Source organism: Macaca fascicularis, chromosome 4, assembly GCF_037993035.2.
Source record: "Macaca fascicularis isolate 582-1 chromosome 4, T2T-MFA8v1.1".
NCBI lineage: Eukaryota > Metazoa > Chordata > Mammalia > Primates > Cercopithecidae > Macaca > Macaca fascicularis.
Window position 1 is genome coordinate 29,263,945 of NC_088378.1, and position 24,570 is coordinate 29,288,514.

Consider the following 24,570-nt stretch of genomic DNA (forward strand, 5'->3'; position numbering starts at 1 on the left):
ACCACGGATAAGGTGTGTTGGAGTTGGGCCTGAGCTTAAAGCATGGATTGGCCATTTACTAGTCATGTGTTTTAGGACAAGTTTCTTAGCATTTTTAACTCCTCAGTGCCTAAATTTCCTCATCAGCAAAATGAGAACAATAGTAGCCTGTACAGTGCTATGGTCAGCATGTATTCCTGGAATGTGTATAAAGTGCTTAACGTAATGCTTGGAACAAAATAAATACTCAAGCAATAGATACTATTATTTTTATTGAGAAGCCCATATCATTAGTTATTGCATCCCATGAAAAAGCATATGAGTAGATTACATATACACTCCCTTCCAAATACGAACAAGCAACAAAAGTCTCTCAAAAGCACCTGGGTGGGGCAGGCGTGGTGGCTCACATCTGTAATCCTAACACTTTAGGAGGCCAAGGAGGGCAGATTGCTTGAACTCAGGAATTCGAGACTATCCTGAGCAACATGGAGAAACCCCATCTCTACAGAAAATACAAAAATTAGCCTGGTGTGGTGATGAGTGCCTATAGTCCTAGCTACTCCAGAGGCTGATGTAGGGGAAGGCTTGAGTCTGGGAGACGGAGGTTGCAGTAAACCAAGATCGGACCACTGGACTCCAGCCTAGGCAACATAGTAAGACCCTGTCTCAAAAAACAAGCAAGCAAACAAACAAAAAACCCCACGAATGTATAGGGAAAATTGCATATTGAGTCATTAGCCTTCATTGAAGCCTTCAAGGTGGTACATCAGGAACTTGAAATTTTATTTAAATTTTGTGAGCTTTGCTATACCACCATGCTTCAAAAAAAAGGGGGCACAATAGCAGCCTACTCAAAGCAAACATCTTTCTGGTTTTCATATTTCTCTCAGTACCGTTATTCTATTTTTTTGGCTCAAAACTCTCATTTTTGGTGATTTTAGCTCCAACTCATAACCAACCAGTCATTGTGATCTCATGTTAGGTCCTTCCTTCCCATATCCACCCCCATAACTGGGGTTTAGATTGCCTGTGTTTTGACTACTGCAATAGTGCTTCTGCTTGCAGGTGCAGCTGGAAGCCCTTCTCTCCCTAAGCCCTGTCCATGAGGGGTCATGTGACCTGGTCCCCTGAGATGGGATTGTAGCAGGAGGGCACGTGTTAAGCCCATTTCAAGAGATACTCTTGCTCTTGCAGCTGCTTGCTCTCATCTCTGAGCTGCCCTTCTCAGGCTGCTCTTGCCTTACCGTGAGAATGGGAGGCTGTGGCAAGTTAAGAATGATGAGACTTCTGACCTTCCCCCGTCTGGTCCTTGTGAATAGCTGGCATGACTCCCAAACTTGTTACAGCACAACCATCACCATCGCCTGTCTAAGCAGATCCAGAGAGAGTGGAATATTGAGAATTAAAGACATGGACTCTAAAGCCAGGAGGTCTGGATCCAAATTCCAGTCTGTTACTAACCCACTGTGTGACCTTACACAGCTTACTGAACCTTGTACCTTAGGTTCTTGATCTGCAAAATGAGCAAAATAATAGTGCCTACCTCATAGGATCATTCAGAAAATTAAACTAGTAAATATAAGATGTTCTAGATACTGCCTGCTATATATAAGAACTCAACAATTATTAGACATTTTACACTGCTCAAACACTCACACACTCACTGCTGGGTAATATTCCCCACTTTGTCTGTGTTCTTTGTTAGATATGTATTAGATGCTGCCTCATAGTACTACTCAATTTAATTGCTTTTAGAAATGTTGAACACACTCACAATAGAATATTTTCGGTATATTTGACAGGTACAAAGATGAACAATACAAACATCTGGATCTCCATGACCAAACTTTGGAGATGGAATGTTATCAACCTCTAGCAAGACCCTTGAGTGTTCCTTCCAAATCCTACCCACTTCCATTCCCATCCCCATAGGTAACTGCCATTTGGAATTTTGTGTCTATCATTTCATTGAGTTTCTGCAGTTTTGTCATATATAATTTCAATTTTAAATAATAAACCATGTAGTAGGCCACTGAACGATGGGCTAAAGTGATATGCACAACTTTTAGCCTGGGCCACATAAACCTTCCTGTCTAAGCCTCCTCCACTGTACTCTCTCTCTCTGTCTCTCTCTCTCCCTCTCTGCCAGTCAGATGGATAAATGTATTGAAGGACTCTGAGGCTCTGTACAATGTCAGAGCTTGGATACAGAAAGAGCCTGTATCACTCCTAAAGAAAAGCCATCTAGCCAAAAACACTTACCTTAGACTGCTGTAGGAGTGAGAAGTAAACTTTTATGTCGTTAGGCCATTTAAATTTTGGAGGTTTTTTTTTTTTTCTGTGAAAGTTAATATCCCCTGACAAATACACATATTAGCACCAGGAAGTGGGGGCTGCTATCACCAAGAACCTAGAATGTGCAGCATTATCCTAGCAGTCAGTTACTGGGCAATATTAACATTGATATGGGAGGTAGGAGCTAAGATGACCCATATTATACAGTGGTTCACCATTTGTTAAAGCTAGTGCCTAAGAAAACTTGGAAGACAAACCTTGTGCCTACTAAACTGGTAGCTCTGGAGAAAGTGATTGGACGAGATCAGTGTTTGGAGTATGTCGACTACCATTGGCTGCCTTTGACAAAGTATTGCAATTAATAGATGAGACAAGGACCTGTTTATAAACAGAAATGAAAAACTTAGTTCTAAAATCTGGTGCACTGAAACACTGGAAAGACCAATTGCTGCTAAATAACCCAACAGCAAGATGTAGAAACAAAAAGGGCTCTGAGAGATAAAGAACCAGTAAAACTTCTTGATTAAACAAAATGACTTAGACCTAGAGAAAAGATCAAATTAAAATGTGGCTTTCCCACCTATTGTTTCAGATAACCATGGATCACTGCCAACATGTTGAAAAATAGAGGCATGGGGTGAGAAAGCTTGGGAATAAATCAGGCTTGAGAATGATCCCTAAGAAAGAACGATGAGTGTCCTTATTTGCATATGGAACTCATTCGAAGCAAATGAACCAAAAACTTAGTAAGTTTTTGAAAAGATTAATAACCAAAAAAAGCGTGATCCTAGATTAAAAACCAAAACTTTTGACTGTTTATAACTGAAAACATCTTTGGTCCCCATACTTGTACCAACAGGAATTAGGCTCTAAAAGCTTTACTTTCTCCAAAGGAAAGGAAAAAAGATGTGATTATCCCATTCCTGTTCCCAGTTGAATATTAGGTGAAAAGCATAGATAACTTGTCATTTAAATTGTGGGTCACAGAGCCCTATGGAGAAGACTTCACATGACCCAGAAGTCCTGGACTTGAGCTGGATACAGTAACTGAATGGGACTAGAATTGCCTCCCATGGAAAAAGGGCAAAGTGTTCTATGTATCACAGGATGAGCAAAACAAGTGTTTGGTGTCCATAAATGAATGAGAGGCTGTGACTAGGACTGGCTAAGTGTTCACCACACTGTCTTTTTTCTCCCCTGGGCACAGAGCTGGGCTACATTTTCTAGCTTCTTTTGCAGTGAATGCAGCTGTGTGACTGTAGCCAGTGGAATATGGGGAGAAGAGATGTGTACCACTCCTAAGTTTGGCCCATAAAATGAACTTCCGTGTTATCCTCTATTGCCTCCTCTTCACCTATCTGATGGCAGATGCAACAAATAGTATCAGTGGACTCAGAGAACCAAAGTGATGGAAGAGTCATGGAAGAATGGAGCCTGGGACCTGAATCAATACTAAAAGAGGAACTACTTAGAAATGTTGCTTGATAAAAAACATCCTGTTGGACTGTTGCATGACTAAGAAATAAGCTTTTGTTGTATTAAACTACTGAAATTTTGAAGTTGTTGCAATAGCAAATGGCCTACTCCAATTAATACAAGTGCTATACAGAAAAATTGAGGAAAGGGGTATTACTATTTCATATGCAATGGCTAGAGAAAGTGTCACTTGCAAATAAGTATTTAAGCAGACACCTGAGGAAAGGAGAAAGAAAGCTTGGGGATATCTAGGAGAAGGGCATTCTAAGCAAAGGGACTGGCAAGAACAAATGCTATCTCTAGTGGACACATGTGCTTGGCACATTTGAAGAAGAGCAAGGAGGCCATTAGCGAGCTGGAGAAGAGTAGCAGGAAACTGGGTCAGTGAGGGCCCAATGGTGTAGGGACATACAGGACCTTGAAAGGACTGTGGATTTTATTCTGAATGTGGAAGCCATTGAGGTTTGAATTAAGATATTTATTTTTTAAAAAATCCCACTAGCCACTGGGGTTAGGGGATTGTGGTGGATAATCAAGGATAGGACAGAAAGATCACTTGGGAGGGGGCTGTTTAAATAATCCAGGTGAGAAGGGATGACTGCAGCAGTGGAGGTGGTGAGAAGGGGTTGGATTCTGGATTTACTTGAGAACACATAGGGTTTGCTGAAGGATTGAATGTTGGTTGTAACACACACACACACCCCCCACCACACAAAAAGCAGGCACCAAAATGACCCCAAGATTTTTGGACTGAGCAACTAAAAGGATGGAGTTGTCATTACTGACATGAGAAGACCGGAAGCGGAGCCAATTCTAGGAGAAAATCAGAAGTTGGTTGTGGACACATTTGGATTGATGCTCGCCTCCTCAGTGTCATCACCACCAACTTATTCTTCCTGCTTTCTCCATACATCTTGTTTTTTCTCTCCATCTGAGAACTTCTTCCCTCCTACTACCCTTTCCTAGTTAATTCCTGCCCCTCAATTCACATATCAAATAAGAAAACTGTTGCTTTCTCCAGGGAATAATTCTTCCTTTATCCTTAGTTGGGATTAGGTCTCCTTCCTGAGTTCTGCCCATCACAGCTTCATCTTAATTCCTTGTTTCGTCATTTTCTTCACTGAACTGTGAGCACTGTGAAGGCAGGAGTCTATTTTGTCTTCATGTTCATCATTGTGACTCCAGTTTCGAACATAGAGCTTGGAATGTGCTAGGTGCTCAAAAAATGTTTGCTGAAAGAATGAGTGAATGAATGAATGAATGAATGTATGAATGAATGAGCACACCATGTCCCCTTCAAGAGACTTCTTCCAGAGAAATTCTGGTAGAATCTTAACTTTAAGCATGGTTAAACTACTGAGCAAGCAGCTTTTTCTGAGCAATTAGTATTTATCTGACATTATAAACTTTGTAACTCAAAGAGTTCACTTTTTTTTTTTTTTTTTTTTTTCCCTGGAGACAACGCCTCACTGTGTTGCCCAGGCTGGAGTGCAGTGGCACAATCATAGCTCACTGCAGCATTGACCTCCTGGTCTCAGGTGATCCTCCCACTTTAGCCTCCCAAGTAGCTGGGATTACAGGCACATGTCTGACCATGCCTGGCCAAAAGTTTCACTTTTTACATTAACCACTAAAAACTTTTGGGCAAATACATGACCCACCAGTAGCCTATGTGGAGGTCCTTACGATATAATTTTAAGCTTTGTTCCTGCTTGTCTTCTGTGTCATTATTGTTTTTCATTTGTGTGTCTAACTTTATTATGCTTTGTCATCATTTGTATACTCTTGTAAGCAATATTTTGGCCATTTAATGTATTTTTTATTTTCTAGTAATTTTATTTTTTAGAAGTTTTTTATTATACAAAATTTAAAACACATCCGAGTGTGGAGACAAGAGAAATGCCCATGTACTGGCCACCTAGTGTTAACAGTTATCCACACATGGCTCATCATGTTTCAGCTATCTCCCCATTTTCACTCTCAGGCTGATTATTTTGAAACAAAATCTAGACAGTATATAAATTATAAATATTTTAGAATGTTTCTGTAAAGATAGGGACCCAAAAAATATATAATGACAATAATATTCTCATGCCTAAAAATAAGAAATTTCTTATCATCAAATATTCAATGTTCACACTTTGCAATTTGCCGTGTGTGTGTGTGTGTGTGTGTGTATTTAACAATTTGTTTGATTCAAGATCCAAATACAGTCTATACATAGAGATTGCTTTATAGGTCTCTCAAGACTCCTTTGACTTCTTGGTTCACCTTCCACCTTTTTCTATCTTCCTTTCTTTTCCTTGCAATTTTCTGTTGACGAACTGGGTCATTTGTACTGTAGAGTGTCCTGCAGTCTGGATTTTGTTGATTGCATCCATGAAATGTTGTTTAGTGTGTGTTTCTATGTTTCTTGTATTTTTCTTAGATTGATAGTTAAATCTAGAGCATAGTCAGATTCATTTTATTTTTTAAGCAAGATTACCTCATAGATATGTCCATGTATTTAAGTTGTTCTCCCTCTCTCTCTCTCTGTCTTAATCTCTCTTTCTATTCACCCCACCCTCCCACCATGCTAGCCACCATTAATGAGTATTTCCTAGATCCATTACTTTATTAATGTTGGCATACTTCTCATCTGACTGTAGAATTCCTTTATGATTTCTTAGCTGGAATAGTTCTATGAAGAAAAACATCCCCTTATTTGGTTAACTAATGTATAATTCATATAGGAAGAGCTTGACTTTTAAATGCTTGACTCTTTCTGTTTATTCATCAATTTTCAAAATAATAATTGATTACTGAACATGTTCTGAAGTTATCCATCAGTGTTTTTTATACTTCATATACTTATGAATATACATATATTTGATGTATTACAGATATTATTTTTAGTAATGTTTAGAATGTCCCATCTTTGGTCAGCAGGAGCCTATTTAAGATATATTTTGACATCTTTTGAGATGACCTTGATTCTGGTATGACAAGGTGTTCCAGGCTTGTCATACTGTTTTGTTGCAGATTTGGAATTGGCCATTTCTGCAGGGAGAACAGGTTATTTTCAGTGGGGCATGGTATTTAGAGATCTCAGTTAAAGCTCTGAGAAAGCTTATTGACACTGGTTAAGTTTTTCTTTTTTTGAATTTGCAAGTGGGCAAAATTAGGAAAAGTGTATTTATTCTTGCAGATATGTGTTTATTAATATTCTTGCAAAATAGAGAAAGTAGTGTCTAATGAGTTCAACTTAGATTCTCAAGTACAAAATATTTGCTGATATAGCAACTTTAAAAAGTTTCATTTTATTGTGATAGGAACACTTACCAGATCTACCCTCTTAATAGGTTTCTAAGTGTACAATACATTATTACTAACTATAGACAGTATGTTGCATAGCAGATCTCTAGAAGTTGTTCATCTTGCATAACTGAAACTCTATATCCATTGGTTAGCCACTCCCCATTTCTTCCTGCCCTCAGCCTCTGGCAATCACTGTTCTGCTCTCTACTTCTGTGAGTTTGATTATTTTAGATGCTTTATACAAGTGAAGTCATGCAGTATTTGTCCTTCTTTGGCTTACTTCACTTAGCGTAATGTCTTCCAGGTTTATCCATGTTGTCGCATATTTCAGCATTTCCTTCTTTTTTAATGCTGAATAATATTCCGTTGTATGCATCTACCACACTTTCTTTATCCTTTTATCCATCAATGGACATTTAGGTTATTCTACATCCTGGCTATTGTAAATAGTGTTGCAGTAAACAAGGTAGTGCAGATATCTCTTTAAGATCCGAACTTCATTTCTTTTGAATATATACCCAGAAGTGGGATTGCTGGATCATATGGTGGTTCTATTCTTAAATTATTGAGGAACCTTCATAGTATTTTCCATGGTGGCTATTTTGCATTCCCACCAATAGTGTACAGGGTTTCAAAGTTCTCCACATCCTCACCAACACTGTTGTCTTGTGTTTTTTGGATGATAGCCATCCTAACAAGGTGTGAGGTTATATTGCAATGTGGTTTTGGCTTGCATTTCCTTGATGATTAGTGATATTGAACATTTTTCCACATACATATTGGCCATTTGTATGTCTTTGGAAAAATGTTTGTTAGAGTCCTTTGCCCATTTTTAAATGGGATTATTTGTTTTTTTATTTTTACTAATGAGTTGTAGTAGTACCTTATATATTTAGGGTATTAACCTCTTATCGGATATATGATTTGTAAAGATTTTCTTTTATTCTTTTTTTCTATAGATTGTCTTTTCATTCTGTTGATTGTTTCCTTTGCTCTGCCACAGCTTTTGATTTTGCTGTAGTCCTATATTTATTTTTGCTTTTTGTTGTCTGTCTGTCCTTTTGGTGTCATATCCAAGAAATCATTGCCAAGACCAATGTCAAGAAACTTTTCCTATGTTTTGTTCTGGTAGTTTTATCATTCCTGGTCTTACATTTAGGTCTTTAATCCATTTTGAGTTGATTTTTGTGTATGGTGTAAGATAAGGATCTAATTTTGTTATTTTACATGTGGATATTCAGTTTTCCCAGCACCGTTTGTTGAAGAGACTATCTTTTCCTTATTATATTTTCTTTGCACTTTTGTCAAAGACTAGGTGACTATATATACATGGTTTATTTCTGGGCTATTTGATTCTATTGATCTACATGTTTGTCTTTATACTAGTACCATATGATTTAATTACTGTAACTTTGCAATCTATTTTGAAATCAGAAAGTGTGATGTCTCCAGCTTTGTTCATCTTTTTCAAGATTGTGTTGGCTATTCAGGGTCTTTGTGTTCCATATGAATTTTAGGATTTTTTTTTTTCTATTTCTGCAAAACATGTCATTCGAATTTTGATTGGGAGCATTTTATTCTTTTGATGGTATTATAAAATAGATTGCTTTTTGTTAATTTCATTTAGATTGTTCATTGTAACTCTATAGAAATATAATTGATTTTTGTATACTCATTGGGATCATACAACTTTGCTATGCTCATATATTAGTTCTATCATGTTTTTTAATGTATTCCTTAAGATTTTCTGTATACAATACTGTGTCATCTTCAAATAGAGATAGTTTTATTTTTTCTTGTCCAATCAGAATACCTTTTAGTCTATTCATTTACCTAATTGCCCGGCTAGACTCTCCAGCACAATGTTAAATAGAAGTGGTAAGAGCAGATGTCCCTGTCTTACTTCTTATTTTAGGGGAAAACCATTTAGTCTTTCATCATTAAGTATGGTTAGCTGTGAGTTCTTCATCAGTGCCTTTCATCAGGTTGAGGGTGCTCCCTTATATTTCTAGTTTGTTGGGTCATCTAATTCATAAAGGTATTATTGATTGTATTTACTTGTTCTTGTGTCCCTTCTAGTTTAGTCTTACATTATGATATTATTTTTCTTTTGTTTTAAAATCTTTCATAAATTCTGTCACCTTTCTTTTCAAATTTTCATTTTCTTCAGTTATCGCATTTTTTAGTTTTTCTTAAATCTGATTGGTTATTCTTTATTGTCTTCTATCATTTCTTGTGTTTCATGTAAGTGGTTGCTAAATATTGTACTACACTTTTTATCTTTTGTAAGTATTCCTTTTGACTCATTTTAATTGTTTGCATGGATGTTTTGCCTTTCTCTGTCTCATGTGATATCTTTGTATAAGTTCAACTCTCATTTTTTTTGGATGCTAATTTTTAAGGAAAATGAGTTTTCCATCATTTCCAGTGGGATGATAGTTAGGGTAGCTTTTTCTAATTTGAGGCCTCTAATGTCCCCTTTTCTGTTGTTTTCATGGAACATATTGGGACCTTCTCTTTCTTCTGTTCCTTTTGCCACATCCTGCCCAATTTGGATTCTCCCCTAGCAATTTCTCCTCATTGTGGGATTTTGTCCTGGAAGGGAACTTTGGTGGAACAAAAGTAACCTAAGCCACTCTCTCAGCTGGCACGGGGCCTCCAGGGAGTGTTCATTGGGTTCTCTTATTCCCAGGGATGCTGATGGCCTGTTGACCTTCCTTCTTCCTTCATTGAGGATGACCTCAGATTGGTCTTGCAGCTGTGGGTGGTTCGTCTCCCAGTATCTAGGGGTTTGTAGGGGATACCTTGTCACCTGTTTGCTGCACACATTGCCCAAGGGATTATGGTTTTGCTATCATACTTTCTCTGCCTGTGCTTTATGAGAGGACTCAAGAATATTTAAAAACCATACCTCTCTCACTACCTTCTACCCAGACTCCTTGAAAAGTGTTTAAAACCCATTGTGATGGAAGGAAGATTATAAAACAAAAGAATAAATAAAACATAAAGCTCTCCCTCACATACATTATAAGCCTCTGTTATATGTAAGTAATCCGTATCTACAGATTTCTCTAATCAAAATTTGGAAGAAATATAGCTATGCTTTCACAGTTCCTGACAAGCTGCTTGCTTATTAATTAGCTTTAAAGTCAGTGTTTTGATTTTTGCTCCTTTCCATTTCTAGGAAGGACCATGCAAACATTTCAGAAAGATGAGGAATTGATCTGATCTCAAACCACAGGGGCAGCTTTTATTCCTTGTCTGTTTCCTTTACCTGCTTGTCCACCCTCAGTGGGGTTAGAGAATGGCACTGTGGAGTCATGCTGTGAATATACTCAGGGGCTGCTTAATGCCTTTATAAACAAAATTAATAATATTTATATCACAAATATAGACATATCTGTGAATCTTCTATAAGCTTGTCAATGTTTCTTTGAATTACTATATCCCAACTGATGAGTGTGCTTTAGTAATATTGTGAGTGAATGTCAAGCAATAACTACCTCTGGGTCCTACAAACTATTATGTTCACCCTGAAAAAGTGACTATTCTACATAACTATAATAATTTTGTATTTACTGTAAGTAATACTTTTCTGTCATTCTTTCACAAAAAGTTATTCTCAATAATTTCATTTGAATAGTCTAGTTTTCCTACTTCTAAATTAGCAGGCAGTTTTTCTCAATGATTTTAATCTATTTTCATCTGACGACATTTCCAATTTACTATGATCTTTTGGGATTCAGAAATTATCCTCCAAGGCAGAAGAACAGTTTGGTCCCTAGGAAACCAGACTTTTATTTAATCATTCATACTATTGATACAATTATTAAACAACACTGAACCAGAAATGTTCAACTCTTCTAAACTTAATCATGTATATTTACAATCTAATACTGCACTGTGTTATAAAACCCTTTAGTGGAATAGATTGCTTTTGGAATCTGTGTAGATAGCACCATGATAAGCATTCAATTGTCACTGGTTAATACTGTTGAAAAAAAGAGGAAGCAAGGAAGATAGGAGGGAAGGAAGGGAGAGATGGAAGGAAGAAGGAATTGTTTGCTGGTGTGTAGATAAGTGCTACGCATTGATATACTGTAGTCCTTGCAAAATGACCTTAGCAGGGGAAAAAAAACCCTTATTTTTAATTTCTTTGTGGGAAGGCGCTAAGTGAAGGTATACAATATTTCACTTAAGCAAACTATTTAAGAATTCTTTATGTTATAGAAACAAATGTAAAATCAGCAAATACCTCTCCTCTGTTGGGCATAGGCAGGGAGGTTGAGAAAACCAGAGTTTTCCAAAGAAAAGCCCAAATGTTAAATTTTTGCTTTTATAGAGTATATATTTTTAGATTAAAAATAAGCATTGATGGGCTGGGCACCGTGGCTCATGCCTGTAATCTCAGCACTTTGGGAGGCCAAGGCAGGTGGATCACCAGGTCAAGAGATCGAGACCAGCCTGGCCAACATGGTGAAACCCCATCTCTACTAAAAATACAAAAATTAACTGGGCGTGGTAGTGTGTGCCTGTAATCCCAGCGACTCGGGAGGTTGAGGCAGGAGAATCACTTGAACCCGGGAGGCAGAGGAGGTTCCAGTAAGCCACGATTTTGCCACTGCACCCCAGCCTGGCAACAGAGTAAGACTCTGTCTTAAAAAAAAAAAAAAAAAAATTGATGGAAATGTTTTCTGTAGTGCTTCTTTACACTCACATCATTTACCATTTCCTTTTAAGTGGATTATGCAGATGTTCTTGAAGCCAACACATCATCAATTTAAAAATATATTCCCTGGATTCTTTTATTTTATAGCTCATCTTTAAAGCTAAATTAAACAGTAATTGCTGTGTCATGTGGAAATCCACTCCTGTCGACAAAAAGCAAATCATAAAGTAAGAGTTGTGTTTTCAATGACTTCTGTTTATTAAGATTGTAGAAATACAGTCAAACCCCATTATACAATGTCTTCTTATATGGATGTGGATATACTGGGGGTCAAAAAAATTTTCATTTAATAAATTGATTTTACAAGTTGGAAAGTTGTGTTTGTTCCTATCCCCAATATGAGCATTATAAAGTTACACTATAAATATATGCAAGTCTGTCTTTAGGGCTCTCAAAATAAAGAACTTAAATATAACCTTGTAAAGCTTTAACTTGCTATTACATCATTTATTGGCCTGTGTCTTGCCACTTGACTTAATCATTGAGTTTTTAGTACTTAATCACTGAGCTTTTTAGCAAACTCAGCTCTATGTGCTTTCTTGGCCACATGTGGTGATTCGACATGTATATTAGGCAATCTTAAGAACTGTGGGTGACCCATATCTGGGTTTCCAGTGCAACTTGTACATGTCTCTGTCATAGCTCTTCTCACAGTGTACTGTAAATGTGATTACTGGTCTGTCTTCTCTACCAGACCCTTAACCTCCTTGGGACCAGGGACCAGTTTATCCATTTCTATGTCTGTTATGCCTATGACTATCCCTGGCAGAGAGGAAGCACTCAGTATGTATACTTTATGAGGCCCACTAAAACCTTTCTCCAGTAATGACCTTGGCTTTTCTTATTGTGTTAAGTGTTCAGAGTATTCTGTCTCTCCTGAATGGTTGGAGACACTAAATTATCTGACGAGTATTCTCTGGTCATGGGCACAGGGAAACACAGATTGGCCTTCTAACTTTTCTATTAATTAAATTTTAGTAATGTTTTATTAATTCTATGCATTTTTCCTCTTCCTAGGAGTAATGGTATGTACATTTTGACACAGCAATTCTACCTTAGGGGATATCTTCTACAGAAATAAAGGCACCTAGGCATAAAGGCTCATGATTAAGGAAGTCTCTGGCAGCATTTCCTGTAGAGGCAATAAATTGCAAATATCCTGACTGTCCATCTACAGGGCAGTGTTTGAATACAATTGGATATATCAATACTATAGAGCTATACATGTATAGATAAAATTGTTTAAAAACATGGAGTCATACTGTGTACAGTCATTCTTTGGTAACCACAGGGGATTGGTTTCAGGACCTGTGTGATACCCAAGTTTGCAATGCTCAAGTCCCTGATATAAAATGGCATAGTATTTTCATATAACCTATACACATCTTCCTATATACTTTAAATCATCTGTACATTACTTTTAACACTAATACAATGTAAATGCTATAAGCAGTTGTTACAGAATATTGTTTTTCTTCTTTATATTATTTTTATTATTGTATTGTCATTTTTATTTTATTTTTTCTCCAAATATTTGTGGTTGCTTGAATCGTCAGATGTGGAACCTGTAGACGTGAAGTGCTGACTATATATCATTCTTTCTTTTTTATTTAAAATATATCTTGACATCCCTCCAGGTTAATACAGATAACTGTTTATTATTCTTTAGCATGGATATTATACTAGCTCAGTTGAGCAAGATTAGAAAAAGGAAAGAAAATGGAGATTATTATTTTTTACTTATACATGTCTTTGACCTGTACTGAGCATACATCACTTGTGTTATTAAGAATATCAGATAAAGTTAAAAATATGACAGTAAATGTTCATTCAAAGAGGTCTGGCTTGATTTTTCAAGGTTACTTGGAACCAACTCTCTGAATATGATGAGTAATCAAGATGATTAAACACTTTGATGACAAATTTAAGATGTGACTACAAAGTAATGAGTCTGCTTTTTGTTCTTAGTTTTCACAAACTCAATTCAACAGTGTTTCTAAAGAGCAGTTTCACAAGGCTTTTAGATAAATGTAGTAGTATTGGAAAAACCACAGGATTTCAGGGTTGAGGAAAATAATTTGGATGTTTAAGTTCTGGCATTTTTTAAAAGTCAGTTTCAATATTTTATGGTCACAGTTACTATGTATTCATATAGTGGGCCAAGTGTGGCACATCAACCAATGATGCCCATTGTTGAGCAGCTAAAATTCCATCCTAACTCATATTATTCTCTCCAATTTTTTTTTTTTGGTAATATATCTTTCTCACTGTTATTGTTAGTTATTACTTCGACTAGATAGTCTTGTGATTTTTCACTATTCAGCTGTCCTTTAAAAATTGTATTGACATACTTTCCCTTGTCAGGCTGCCCTTGTGAGACAAGCATTTTAAGTGTTACAAGGAGGTGCTGTTACTATTACAAAAGTTATTATAAGAAGGATAAAAGGACTTGGTTGGGAACAGTAGCCCCATACATGAGAAAAAAATAGTTACATAGTTCCAGATCGTTGTAACAAGAGTGTAGGGTACATAAATGATCTCAGGTCACCAGATTAGTTCAGATAATAGAAGGAAATATGTGAACCCAAGTTCCCTGTATGGATATAAGCTGGGAAATACAGAGGAATCTGCAGCATGGTGTACTAGGAGCAGAACAGGGTGCAAACGTATCCTGTGACTGGTTATCAGCAGAACACTGGGCCTGGGTCCAGCTACTTTGATCCTCTAGAGAAGCAAGATGGCTGCGTTGTGTAAAGCTAATTTGGTAGAGTTCACGGGGAGTACAGAGTTGGGTCCTCAAGCAGGCTGCCCGAGTGACCTCGTTGTAGGACATACAAGGGCTTGAGTGCCTTCTATTCTCCTAAACAGAAATTCTTGGTATTGCTTTGATGTTGTTTTTTCTCCTTGAGATGCAATTTTGTCACTCTCAAAACAATTCTAAAGCAAACAACAACAATAATAATAATGGTATGTGGTGTTCTGATCATTTAGGATGTTCTGCTGCTGTTTCTGATTCCAGGATCTAAGCAATAGTCCTTCTTCAAACAGTGGTCTTCTGTCCTTCCCAACAGATGGTCCTGTGGTTGGAAATCTTTACAGGATTCCTGTAGAACCATAGCGACTTTGATGCGTCATTATGCCAAGGCCCAGAAGCTATGGAACATATTAGCTTACCATGAAAGGCCTGCTTTGCAATGCTTTGGCACTTGCAAAAATGGTCTTCACATTGAGAGTCCCAGAGTGTGCCTTACACAGTAATAAATTACATTACCAACAGCCATTATGACCTCAGTGAGAGATGCATGCAGCCAAGAGCAGCTACATGTTACTGTCAGTTAATTAGCGTTGGTATTCATTAAAACTGGGAGTGAGGGCCCGGAAACGATCCATTACTCATTGTGAATGGAGTCATGGGACAGCATAAAAGCTAGCCGAGCAACCACTGAAAGCAAGAACCTGGAAGCAGATTAGAGATCAACGAATTGGTTACTTGGTTATAGTTCTTTACTATGTGCACACTCATTCACACAAAAACTCACACACACTCATACGCTCAGCCCACACTTGTAACTTCACACACACATTTCCATTAGAATCCATGGTTCATGTTATAGGTTGAATTTTGGCCATCCACCCCAAAGAAATATTAAAGTTTTAAACCCTGGTGTCTGTGAATGTGAATTTGTTTGGAAACACGTTACTTGCAGATGTAATAAATTAAGATGAGGTCATACTTGGTTAGGGTGGGCCCTAATCCAATATGACTGGCGTCCTTATAAAAAGAGAGAACAGAAACATAGGGAGGAAAATGCCATATGAAGACGCAAAGACACAGAGACACAGAGGGAAGACAGCCGTGTGATGATGCATACACGTTGGAGTTATGCTGCCACAAGCCAAGGAATGCCTGAGGATATAAGAGGTAAGGAATGATCCTCCCTTAGAGGATTTGGAGGAAGTGTGGCCCTGCCACCACCTTGACATTGGACTTCTACACTCCAGACCGGAGAGAGAATACATTTCTGATATTTTAAGCCACCCAGTTTGTGGAATTTTGTATGGCAACCCTAGGAAAATAATATTGTAGCTCACGTTCATGAAATAGACTTCCTCACACTTACGACCCTTCCTGTATCTTCTGTCACACCTTCACACTCAGGTTTCTGTCTCACTTACAACAATTCAAATTCAAGCACAATAAGCTCATGCACTCCTCCTACTGTAATCAATGTATGTGTTTTAAGTAACATAGAGGATTAGTCAGAATTGCAAGGTGGACAATGACTACTTTGTGCACTACGTTGGAAGTGAGGAAAATGTTCTCTTTCATTATGATTCTTCAACCCAGAGACAGTTGTGATAGATTATAGCAAATATTTTTATTTGGCATATATTTTTCTCATTACTAACCTAAATACTGTAGTAAACTTGCCCGTGAACAAAGTAGTCTTTGGGGGAATTTTTTTTTTTTTTGCGTGGGAGTCTTGCTGTGTCACCTAGGCTGGAGTGCAGTGGTGCAATCTCAGCTCACTGCAACCTCTGCCTCCCAGGTTCAAGAGATTCTCTTGCCTCAACCTCCCAAGTAGCTGGGACAACAGGTATGCACCACTGTGCACGGCCAATTTTTGTACTTTTAGTGGAGACAGGGTTTCACCATGTTGACCAGGCTGGTCTCGCACTCCTGACCTCCAGTGATCTGCCCAACTCAGCCTCCTAAAGTGCTGGGATTACAGGTGTGAACCCCCACATTTGGCTTTAGGGGAGTTTTCAATGTGGCAATTTTTAACCAATTTCAAATTTTGGCAGAAAGAATGTTCATAGAAAACTTAAAATAGACCATGCACAGTGACTGATGCCTGTAATCCCAGCACTTTCGGAGGCCTAGGCAAGTGGATCACTTGAGGTCAGGAGTTCGAGACCAGCCAGGTCAACATAATGAAACCCCCATCTGTACTAAAAATACAAAAAATTAGCAGGGCATGGTGGTGTGTGCCTGTGGTCCTAACTGCTTGGGAGGCTGAGGCATGAGAATCATTTGAACCTGGGAAGTGGAGGTTGCAGTGAGCAAAGATTATACCGCTGCACTCCTGCGTGGGTGACAGAGTGAGAGTCTCTCTCAAAAAAAATAAATTAAAAAAATTCTTTTAAATATATGATCTTCCTATCATTCATTTAAAAACTATATTTTAAATAAGACACTTTCCCAATGAATATTTATTTTCCTTCTTTAAAATGATCTGTACCATTTGCTTTCATACATATTTACTATTTGCAGTAGTTACGGTAGCTTATATTTTTGTGTTGAACTTTATGGAAAAAATAAACAATACAAAGTGGTTTTTGTTATCAAAGTGTTCATAGGCTATACACTGTGTTCTTGAATTTATGCCTCCTTCCCAACATACTTTTTCTTTGGGTGTCTACTGATGAATCACACTGTCTGCCTCTACATCTCCAATTGGCTATCTTAAAGACAGTCAAACTGAACATACAGAAAACCTAGCTAGTGATATATATATATATATATATGTGTGTGTGTGTGTATATACACACACACACATATACATACACACACACACATATATATATATATATATTTTTTTTTTATTATTATTATTTTTGAGACAGAGTCTTGCTCTGTTGCCCAGGCTGGAGTGCAGTGGCACGATCACTGCAAGCTCTGCCTCCGGAGTTCACACCATTCTCCCACCTCAGCCTCCGGAGTAGCTGGGACTACAGGTGCCTACCACCACACCCAGCTAATTTTGCTTTTGTGTTTTTAGTAGAGACGGGCTTTTACAGTGTTAGCCAGGATGGTCTTGACTTCCTGACCTTGTGATCCACCCGCCTCAGCCTCCCAAAGTGCTGGGATTACAAGCATGAGCCACTGCATCCGGCCTGGTGATACTTTTTGTCATTCCAATTCTCTTTCATGTCCCTGCCTCCAGGAATAGTGCCACCCTCCATCCAGGTCAAAAACCTGTGCTTCAAGCTTAACATCTCCATCTCTCTCCATCTTCACTATTCTACTTTTATCTAATTAAACACCACTATTTTATTTTACTTCCTAAATGTCTCTGGAATCTATTTTAAGTTCTTCATCTCCTTCACCACTAGTTTAGTCCAAATTACTATGATCTTTCCTCTAGATTACTGCAGCAGCCATCTAATGGCAGGAAGGACAACAGCCACACTGACTTCCACCCCATTCTCTTTTTCACACTGCAGTCAAAGGCAAATTTTTAGAGAGCAAATAGTAAGCCACCTGCCTGTGCAAATGTGCAATGGTTTTCCAAAGTCCTCAAAGTAAAGCCTGAAATCTTTAACTTGGCCTAGAAGTCCAGAATACTTCTGTAAGTTTCAGCTTACACTACTGTCCTCCTCCTCGCACTCCAAACATGATACCTTCTTATCGTGAAAGTGTAATGCATACACTTTGCTCCTCTCAACTCCAGATTTTTGTACCTATTATTTCCTCTGTCTAGAACACTTTTCTCTCCTGTTTTCCTCCCTGAATTCTTCCCATTGATTACCATACATCATTCAGAATTCCATTCAGACAACATTTCTTTAAGAAAGTCTTTCCAGGTATCCCAGAACAGATCAGGGATCCCAGTAGTATGTTTATTGGTTCTGTCATTTATTCAACAGTCATTGAGCATCACTGCATGTGGGGTGGCGGGGGGGCTCTTCTAGGCACTTAGGCTGCAACATTGGACATGAAGACAAGGCCTCTGCTCACATAAGCTTATGATATGGTTGCAGGGAAACGAAAACAAACAAGTAAATAAATAAGAAACCACCAAGTAGTGGTAAGTTCAATGGTAGAAAGAATTGAGAAAAGCATTAGGCTTCTCTTAGAAGATGAGATCTAATCTCAGACCTGAGTATCAAAAGGAGCCAAGGACATACAATTCCATGGGAAGAGCATTCTCAGCAGAGGTTCTAGGGAGAGAGAGATTCTCTGGAGAAGAGAAAGATGGATAAAGTGTGTGAGTAAAGGGGGTTATGTTATGCAGAAGATATAATGAGGGGCAGGACTAGGTCAAGGTGAGGTGTTTGGATTTTATTCTGAGGTTTGATGGGAAGCCATTGAAGGGCTTTAAGTAAGGACATTACATGTCCCCATTTACATTTTCAAAAGATGACTCTAGCTGCTCTGTGTAGAAGGATTTGGGATGTGCAAGCATCTAAGTGGAGCTATCAGATGGGGGCTACTGCAGTAGTCCAGGTGAAAGACAATGGCGGCTTAGATTAGGATAGTAGCAGTGGGGTTGGAGAAAGACAGATAAATGGAGGATGCAGGCTGGCAGTAGAGTTAAGAGAAATTGCTGGTAGATTGGATAGGGGGATACGGGGAAAGAAGAATTAGGGATGATTTCCTGATTGTGTAGCTATGTGAATGGCAGTAGCAATTATTGAGATGGGATGCAGCTTTGGAGATGGGGAAACAAGAGTCTGGTTTTAGATGTCAAGTTTGAGATGTCCATTAGACAGCCAAGTGGATGTGTCAGATATGCTGTAGCTTCTAAGAGCCTGGAATTCAGGTGTCAGGTGAAGCTTGGAGTCACAAACTGGGAAACCATATAGATATTGAAGCCATAGGTCTAGATGGAACAGTGAGGGGGGACCAGCATTGAGCTTTCAGACATACTATCATCTGGAGATAGAGCAGAGGACAAGGTACCAGCAAACAATACTACAAAGGAGCAGCCAGTGAGTGAGGACAACCAAAGGGTGGTGTGTCCAGATAGCCAATGATAAAAATAATCTCATTAACTTAATCCTATGTCAGGAGTTCTATTATTGTTGCAAGTTCATCAAAGAAATCTAAACAACCCCTGCTTAATATATTTGATTAAAAAAAGAATCCAATCAATCATCAAAATTAAGTTTACTTCTCCACCAGTAGGAGATAATCATCCCTTGGAGTAACAAATCTCATTCTTGTTAGTAAGTGGACACAGTACTAACAGTAGGTTTTCCTGTTTCCCAACTCAATAGCAGTGCTTAGCTCCTTGCCTCCTTTCTTTTTAGATATCCAATACCAATCAGGTAAAAGATGAATTTAAAACATATAAAAATTACAAATGTATATCTGAGGATCATGGTCAAATACATTCCCAACAACATGTGAACACATCAAATATTGAAAGTAGAAGGTAGGATAGCCTGCATATAGTGGTAATTTTGTAGCTTCATATTGAATATGTGTGTATCTATATTTAGTGTAAAAAGTTGAGGAATCTTCAAAAGAAATAAAGTTTGGAAGAGCAGTGAACAGGGGGAGATTTTAAAAAGATAAACATAAATAATTTGCCTTATCAAGGCATTTTCCACCCTGGGGTGTGTGTTTGCATAAACCTGCATGTGTGCTTAAGGGTCAGGATCCAGCATGCTCACTTGGAGTAGGAGAGGCTTGTATCAAAACATTCATCAAAACACAGGCTGCATTCCATTTCCACAGCCCAATATCAAGATTGCCCAGAATTACATCTTATGCCATTAGACATCTAATGCAAAGCCATCAAGGCTTTCAGCTTTCCTCGGGGACCCCTCGGGAGGAATTTTTGCCGAGAGTCGGCAACTTAGACCTGCTGCCTGTCAGGAAAGAACCGTGGTACAAGTTTCAGGGAGGGCTTCCGTTGTCAAAACAATAATAGCTGTAATTTTCTCTCCCTCTATTTACAGGAAACAAACTCTTCCTTCCTGTCCTCTGCCTGTAGCAGAAAATAGACAAGCCAAGCAGATGTCCAGGGATGGCGGAGGAGTACCTTGGCTGCAGCTTCCTTGAGAGAAAACAAGCTCAAGGGAGCCTTGGGGGCTGGGGGTGGGAGTGCGGGGCGGGGGCGTGAAGGAAGGTGGCACAGTATTGTATTCAGGTTCCCAACTCACTCAAGCTGAGTGCCCGTTGCCTTCTTTGTCTCCCTCCCTCTCCCTCTGTCTCTTTTGAACTTACTGTGAAACAAATGAACTATATATGGCCAGGGAAATCTCCAGCAGTCCCAGTATTTTTAAACTCTTGTAGTCTCCTGTTTGCACACTCATGTGACGTAGAGGAACTAGATCCAGAGACTTTCTCATGGGAATCCGGGATGCTTCGCCATAACTGCTGGCTTTGGTTGCATGTGTTTTTGCTCCTTGTTAATGCAGCCCTTGGGGTTTCATTTCACATCTAAAAGACCTGGGAAGCAGCAGATTTTGTGAGTGCACTAAGAATGTACCAGGGAGGCTGTGTTCAGGGTGTCTGTCCAGGATCGTCGTTGAGGGCCTAAGAAACTTTGCAGCCTGTGTAACCGGCCTGGCTCAGACTGGAGGGTGAACTGCCGGGCATCTTAATGCAAACTGGAGAGCGTTAGCAAGGAAGAATTATTCTCAGAACATTCCGCGAGCCCTTCACTGATGAATTCCTCATCGTTGTGTCGGTTTTTTTTTTTTTTTTTTTTTTTTTTTGCTGTTCTTGTGCATTATCCAGTGTTACTCAAGCTATTTTATTAATATGTGCCCCAATCCCTGCCTTCAGCGTGTGTTTCCAGTGACTGTTTATTTCTCTTTCAGATCCCCTTGCTGACGTCCTTTTCACCACTGAAAAGATGTTTCAAAATGTCCTGGAATCGAAAATATTTTATTTCGTAAGAGATGTATTTTCAAGCAGTTTATTCACAAGAGTGACATTATATTTGAGGATTAAATGAAAATAGGGGAACAACTCACATAGTTACTGAGTGGAAAAAATTACCTTTAAAACAGGATGGAAAATGAAATAGCGACTGTGGGTGTAGTTTCTTGTAGGAACACTGAGTCTAATTAGTTGTCTAGGTCATGCACCACATAACTCGGTGCCACCACTCATAATATAGATTTAATTTAATATGATGATTTCCTGTCATATATTAGTGAAATGTCTTGAAGGAAGAGTCCCTTTTGTACAAAGGGGCCATATGGACTATTAGTAATCACTTGTTTTGAGGATAGGAATGAATCTTACCCACTTTTTTTTTTCCTATTGCAATTTACCTGTTATAATCATTACTATTTACAGAGAGCTAACTTTCTATCAGACACTAGTATAAACAATGTTATGCTGGTAATAGAGCTGGAAAAAGAAAAAAGAGGCCCTGACTTGCAGTGCGTGCCAATTTCCATAGTGTAAATATTCGCACCATAGCCACCTTCAGGCTACCAAAGTTCTTGAAAGCTAAGTGTAGTGTTGAGTAGGGATGATCACAGTTGGCTTTCCTGAGCCAGTATGAGTTGGCTGCAACAAACTATTGGTTCTATAATAAGTTATTAACAGGCATTAATTGCTTTAAATATTAACAAGTTTTATTTGCTCTATAAAATGATATTATTATTCACCATCATACAGATATGGAAACTTAGGCAATGAAAAGTTATGTTACTTTGCATAAGGTGACAGAACTGGTAAGCAGTGGAGCCAGGCTTTGAGCCCAGGCTGCCTAAATCCAGAGCCCATGCACACAATCCCTAGACCATACTGGAAGCAATAGTGCAGGTGTCAGCAAATGATTTCTAAATGAGGAAATCTTGATGTCAAGAAGTGTATTAACTGCTTTAAGTATTGTATCAGTTAGGATTCCACCAAAGAAACAGAACTAGTAATCAATAGACATAGTTAATATGAATATATAATAAATTCACATTATGTATTTTTAATAAAATATATTTAGAAATAATGTAAATATATATGGATATATGTTGATTTATTGCAAGGAAAATTGGCTTACGTGATTGTGGCAGCTGGCTACAAAAGTCTGAAATCTCTACAGCAGACCCTCAGGAAGGGCCAACAGAAACTCTCAAGCAGGGGCTAACACTGCAGTCCACAAGTAGAATCTCTTCCTCAAGGAAGCCTAAGTTCTGTTCTTAAGGCTTTTTAATTACTTGAATCAGGCCAACACAGATTATCTAGGATAATCTTTCTACACAAACCAAACTATTACAGACTTTAACAACACCTACCTTCACAGCAACATCTATATTAGTGTTTGATTGAATAACTGGAGCCTATAGCCTGAATAAGTTGACTCATAAAGTGTTGAGTTGAATTGCATTGACCAAAGTTTTATGTTGAAATCCTAACCTCTGGTATCTGTGAATGTGACTTTAATTGGAAATAGGGTCTTTGCAGAGGAAATGAAGGTAAGGTGAAGTCATACTAGAGTAGGGTGAGACCTTAGTTGAATATGACTAGTATCCTTATGAGATGAAAAGGGAAATGTAGACACAAACATACAGGTAGAATGCTGTGGAAATGGAGGCAGAGATTGGAGTGATGCATCTCCAAGCCAAGAAATGGCAAGAACTTGTGGAAGCCACCAGAAGGCATGAAGAGGCAAAGAAGCCTCTTTCCCTAGAGCCTTCATGAGGAAGACCCTGCCAACACCTTGATTTTGGGCTTCTTGCATCCAGAACTGTGAAACAATAAATTTCTGTTGGTTTAAGCTACCCAGTTTGTGGTCCTTTGTCATGGCAGGCCTAGGAACTAATACTACGGGGATCTCAAAAATAATGAGAGGTGACAACGTGCTAGCAGCCCTGGCTCTGGGAGCCTCCTTGGCCTGGGCATCCACTCTGGCAGTGCTTGAGGAGCCCTTCAGCCCACCACTGCACTGTGGGAGCCCGTCTCTGGGCTGGCCGAGGTCGGAGCCGGGTCCCTCTGCTTGCGGGGAGGTGTGGAGGGAGAGGTGCATGCGGGAACAGGGACTGCGAGCAGTGGGCATCCAGGCCAGTGCCAGTTCCCACGGGTGCGGGTGTGGGCGCGGGCTCTGTGGGCCCTGCATTCCTAGCAGCCGGCCTGAGCTGCCAGCCCAGGGCAGTGAGGGGCTTAGCACCTGAGCCAGCAGCTGCCGGCCCACTGGCGCTGCACTTGAGTTCTCGCCAGCCCTCAGCATCTGCCTGATGATTTCCTTCTGCCTTTTCTCCTTGATCCTGATCCATGATGGAGTGCAGGCGTGGCTCAGGACTAGCGGGCAGCTCAGCCTGCAGCCCCCGTGCAGGATCCACTGGGTAAGGCCATCTGGGCTCCTGAGTCTGGTGGGGACTTGGGGAACTTTTATGTCTAGCTAAGGGATCGTAAACACACCAATCAGCACTCTGTGTCTAGCTCAGGGTTTGTAAATACACCAATCAGTACTCTGTATCTAGCTAACCTAGTGGGGACTTGGAGAACTTTTATGTCTAGCGAGAGGATTGTAAATGCACCAATCAGTCTGTCAAAACGGACCAATCAACTCTCTGTAAAATGGACCAATCAGCAGGATGTGGGTGGGGCCAGATAAGGGAATAAAAGCAGGCTGCCTGAGTAGCGGCAACATGCTCCAGTAGCCTTCCACACTGTGGGTGCTTTGTTCTTTTGCTCTTAGCGGTGAATTTTGCTGCTGCTCACTCTTTGGGTCCACGCTGCCTTTATGAGCTGTAACACTCACCACGAAGGTCTGCAGCTTCACTCCTGAAGCCAGCAAGACCACCGAGAAGAAGGAACAAACTCCAGACACACCATCTTTAAGAGCTGTGACACTCACCACGAGTGTCCACAGCTTCATTCTTGAAGTCAGCGAGACCAAGAACCCACCAATTCTGGACACAATAACACTGTGATAATAAATAATGTCTACTTCACCGACATCTAGGATATCACTTTTATTAAAAACAAAGACTATGCTTACCACAATTTTCTTGTGACACTCTCAGCAGTGGCATCGTTGCTGACCCTTTCAAGTCAGAGGTGTATCTATAAACCAATTTGAATTGCTTTTATTTAATTAAAC

The 24,570-nt window shown here is 39.2% G+C and overlaps 1 long non-coding RNA gene across 2 annotated transcripts in view; it reads right to left on the reverse strand.

Annotated features, from left to right (window-relative positions):
- Positions 1–11,960: 11,960 nt before the first annotated feature.
- Positions 11,961–24,570, reverse strand: part of LOC123573043 (uncharacterized) — a 34,414-nt gene continuing 21,804 nt past the window's right edge. Inside the window, exons 1-3 of one of the 2 annotated variants that reach the window (XR_012433409.1) lie at positions 24,469–24,535; positions 20,739–21,387; positions 11,961–15,235 (exon numbers count right to left, since the gene is read on the reverse strand). This is a non-coding gene — a long non-coding RNA (uncharacterized lncRNA). Of the gene's footprint in view, positions 15,236–20,738; positions 21,388–24,468; positions 24,536–24,570 lie in introns of those variants that run through there. The other variant, XR_006697774.2, reaches the window with a different exon arrangement.